Here is a 4237-nt window from a genome sequence, read left to right on the forward strand (position 1 = left end):
CACTCACACATGTCATTGCTTGCATCATTCCTTTGCCACATGTCCTTCCCTTATGGTTTGATGATGTCATCCTCCTCTAATCTCTTTGATTAGTGCTTAATTATTTGGTTAATCTATTTGTTACTTATATAAGCTTGATCCTTGGTCGCTTATTTATTTTATGATTCGCTTCACTCTCGTTCTCAGTGATCGTTCGAGGGATCATATCCGGGATCTTATTACTTGGGTTCCCCTAAACCTTTCTCAATATTTTATATTCCTTTTATGATCCTCCCTTAAAATCCTTGAATTTAAATCCTTTTAATCATGTTACCTTATACTCAATTCTTTCGGTATCTGGTGGATTTTCGGGAAAAATCAAAATGTTCGAATTTGGATTCTGACGATCTTTACATACACTTATATCCCATATAAAGTACTAATAAGATCTTAGAATTTCTATAACAGTACTCCTATATAGTGTGGCATGAAAAATTTCCTTAATCAGCAAAATCACTATTCATAAGGGTTACAAAAAGTCCAAATTTTTTGGGGTTATTACATAGCCATTCAAGTAATTAACTCTGAATCTTGAGAACATGCCAGCTTGTATGTTTAGAAAGTGTCCATCCTAAGAATTTCTACTCATCCCCTTTGCCTTGAGCTCAATTGATCTTTGTTGAAATATAGAAATTTCTTCTACATACTTCCTATCCCTTTCATCCTTTTCAACCCTTGCTTTTGATCTTCTTTCATCTCTTACTTTCAGCCATACACATATCACAACCCTCCATGCCCTTGTACTTGTGTCCTTGTCCTTCATTAAGATAATCACCCTCTTAACTTCTGTGGTTGAAAGTGTATCCATTAATTCCCTGCCAAGTAGAGTGAATGAGCCATCCTGATAATATATTCTGACTTCTCTCAATGAGATAAAACAAACTTTGACTATTTCTTCAGCTAATTGTTGAAAGTAGTCATCATCTGTAATGTACCAATTTAAAGGTAGAAAATCAGTCTGGTTAAAGCAATTCCAGATAAACCCATTTCCAACTTACAGCTTCTTTAGTTTTCTCCCAATAGTCTTGTGATAAGTCTTGATTGGTGGATTAAATGAAGGTAGGTTTTGAGATTTTCTTCAAGGTGGTTTGGCTAGAAGTGATTGGTATTTTGAGTAAGGTGTTTGCAGTTTGTTTGTACAAAAGTTTAGGCTTAGAGGTAAAAGGTGGTTGAGTGGTTGAGCTTGCAGGCTTAGTGGTTTGAGTTTGTGGATTTGGATTGGTAGGACATTTTTCTTGGTACCTTCACCATCTTCCCTCTTCTTCCGTCTTCTTTCATCTCCCATTTTCTTATCATCCCTTTTCTTCTCTTCTTTCTTAATCTCTTCTACTTTGCTTCCAGTTGCTTTGATAGATTGACTTGGATTTAATCCAGAAGGTTTTTGCTTAACATTCTTCTGCTCATCATCATCCTTGTCATCTTTTGTGTTTATTTTTATTTTGGGCAACATGGTTTCAACATCTCTTAGGTATCTGTTGAGTGGAATTTATGACACTTTATTATGCTCTAATATGCTTTGAATTGGTTTATTTATACTCAAGTTGTTATGTATTTTTTCATTTCAGGAACTATTCAGGTAACCAGGTGAATTAGCATTGTTTTGGTGCTAATTTGGTGTCCAGGTGGTGTTGGAATAAAAGCTCATGGAAAGTCGGCTCGATGCAACAAGTTTTAAGAAGAAATCTGATTTTTTCCCAGAAGGACGGCATGCCCGCGCTGTGATAGCGCCCGGCCACGCCGGGGTTCCAGAAATGCAGCGCGCCCACGCTGTGATAGTGCGCGCCCGCACCGAGGCCGAATTTCAGAATCCTGTTTCTATTACAATTCTAAAAGGAAGGCTTTCATATTGTTGAGGGTTGCTATATATATTCATATTAGGTCGTTTTTAATAGCTAACAATTTAGAGACGGACCAGAGCACAAGGAGAAGATAACAAGAGACCTTTTAGCACAATTCAACAAAGACGAAGACGATATAGTTTATTCTTGTGAATCTTTGTTTTGAGTTGTAATTTGGATGCTTGTTTCTTATTTTGTTGAACCTATACTCTTGTTTGTACTTGGTTTTATTTATTCGTATAAAGACTATGTTTTTATATCATGTTTTCATCGGAACCCACGTTGATGATGAGTCCGATTATGGGCTAATCGTTATCGTGGGGTTCTAGAGGATTTATTTATGGATTTCATTAGTTAAATTATTTGATGCCTTAGTATGTGGTGATTTTATGATATCCTAGTATTGGTTGTGCATATTCGTCTTATGAGCGTCGCGAACTTATAAGATAGCGGATTTATTCGTAGGTAATTTTAACCATCTTACTTGCACAATGTAATCAAGATAGATAACTTGTGATTAAACCGTTATATTGTCAAAATTCTATAGACATATAGGGTCTCAATATAACTGGTGCCTATTCAGCTTCTATCACTTTTGTGGATGTCTGGTAGAATAGTACTCGTGCAACGAAAGTTGGCATTTATCAGTTTCGTGTTATCTGATTAGTGTTATTACCATTGCATGCTAAGGTTATGAATAATAAGGCTATTGAATGAAGTATTTAATGAAGTTAGAATACCATGTCTGTCATATATATAAATTCAGTCAATCTTATTCACGAAGTTATAATTGTTAGCGTAATTCTTAGTTATAAACAATCTCAATTTGTTATCGTCTTAGCATTGGATAATTACCATACATTGTTGCTTAGGTGCATAAATTAGATAGTTAACCAATACAGTCTCTGTGGGAACGAACTAGAAAAGATTCTATACTACTTCCGAACTAGTATACTTGCGTGTATTATTAGCGCGTGTTTAGTGACTAACAAGTTTTTGGCGCCGCTGCCGGGGACTGCAGTGTTAATTTATAGTTTATGTGCTTTCCATCAGTGGTCGTTAAAGTTCATTGACTCGAACATTGTTACTTATTTGTTCCTTTTCTGGTTTCAGGTACTGTAGCGAGAGTGTATGCATACGCGTTCACGTACTCGTAAGAAAACACTGGATAAAGCCGAGGAAGAACTTGTGGTAGTTCGTAGGGAAGTTTTTAAGGAAGAAAAGAAGGTAAAAGAAGAAGAGAAAGTTGAAGAGCCAATTATAGTAGCTATGGGTGATCAAGCAGAAAATCCGAAGGCTTTGATGGACTATTCTAAGCCTAAGATTAATGACATTCAGTCTAGCATCATCAGACTAGCCATCAGGGCTAACACTTTTGAGATCACGTCAAGCACGATCCAGATGATACAGAACTCAATTCAGTTTGGGGGTTCTCCTACTGAAGACCCCAACATGCACATCAGGGATTTCATCGAGATCTGCGACACTTTCAAATTCAATGATGTGACTGAAGATGCTATCAAGCTACGACTCTTCCCATTCTCTCTGAGAGACAAAGCTAAGTGCTGGTTACACTCTCTACCAGCAGGGTCTATCACAACTTGGGAAGATCTTGCTCAAAAGTTTCTCACTAAATTCTTCCCCTTAGCGAAGACTGCAGCAATCAGGAATGCTCTTACCCAGTTCGCGCAGCAAACTGGAAAATCTCTGTGTGAGGCTTGGGATCGATATAAGGAGATGCTAAGGAAGTGCCCACACCATGGCATGCCTGATTGGATGATTATTAACTGCTTCTACAATGGAATGGGTCTTACTTTTAGGCCCATGCTTGATACAACATCAGGAGGAGCTTTGTGGGCTAAGGGCTCTGATGAAGCCTATAAACTTATTAAACTCATGGCTGCTAATGAGTACCAGAATCTTTCCCAGAGAATGACTCAGGGGAAAGTAGCAGGAATTCTGAAGTTAGACACGGCAATTGCTATCGCTGCCCAACTTAAGGCTTTGACAATGAAGGTTGACACTTTGGCTAATTATGGAGTTAATCAAATCACTAGTGTCTGCGAGCTTTGTGCTGGTGCCCATGAGACTGATCAGTGCACAATTTCTAGTGAATCAGCTCATTTCGTGAGCAACTTCCAGCGATCGCAACAACCTGTGCTAGCCACCTATCATCCTAACAATCACAATCATCCTAATTTCAGTTGGAGCAACGCTCAGAATGCGGTTCAATAGCCTTATCAGCAGTATCCAGCTAAGCACTACAACCCCTCCCCCCGCCCCCGGTTTTCAGCAATCGCAATATACACCAAGACAACAACTTCAGTTGCAACCAGCTAATGAAAAATCTGAATTAGAGG

At 38.2% G+C, this 4237-nt stretch overlaps 1 non-coding gene across 1 annotated transcript; it reads right to left on the bottom strand.

Annotated features, from left to right (window-relative positions):
- Positions 1 to 3536: 3536 nt before the first annotated feature.
- Positions 3537 to 3643, bottom strand: LOC141699456 (small nucleolar RNA R71). Its single transcript, XR_012565919.1, has one exon. It is a non-coding gene; the product is annotated as a small nucleolar RNA R71 (small nucleolar RNA).
- Between the last annotated feature and the right edge of the window lie 594 nt (positions 3644 to 4237).

This window comes from Apium graveolens, chromosome 11 (genome assembly GCF_009905375.1).
Source record: "Apium graveolens cultivar Ventura chromosome 11, ASM990537v1, whole genome shotgun sequence".
Taxonomy (NCBI): domain Eukaryota; kingdom Viridiplantae; phylum Streptophyta; class Magnoliopsida; order Apiales; family Apiaceae; genus Apium; species Apium graveolens.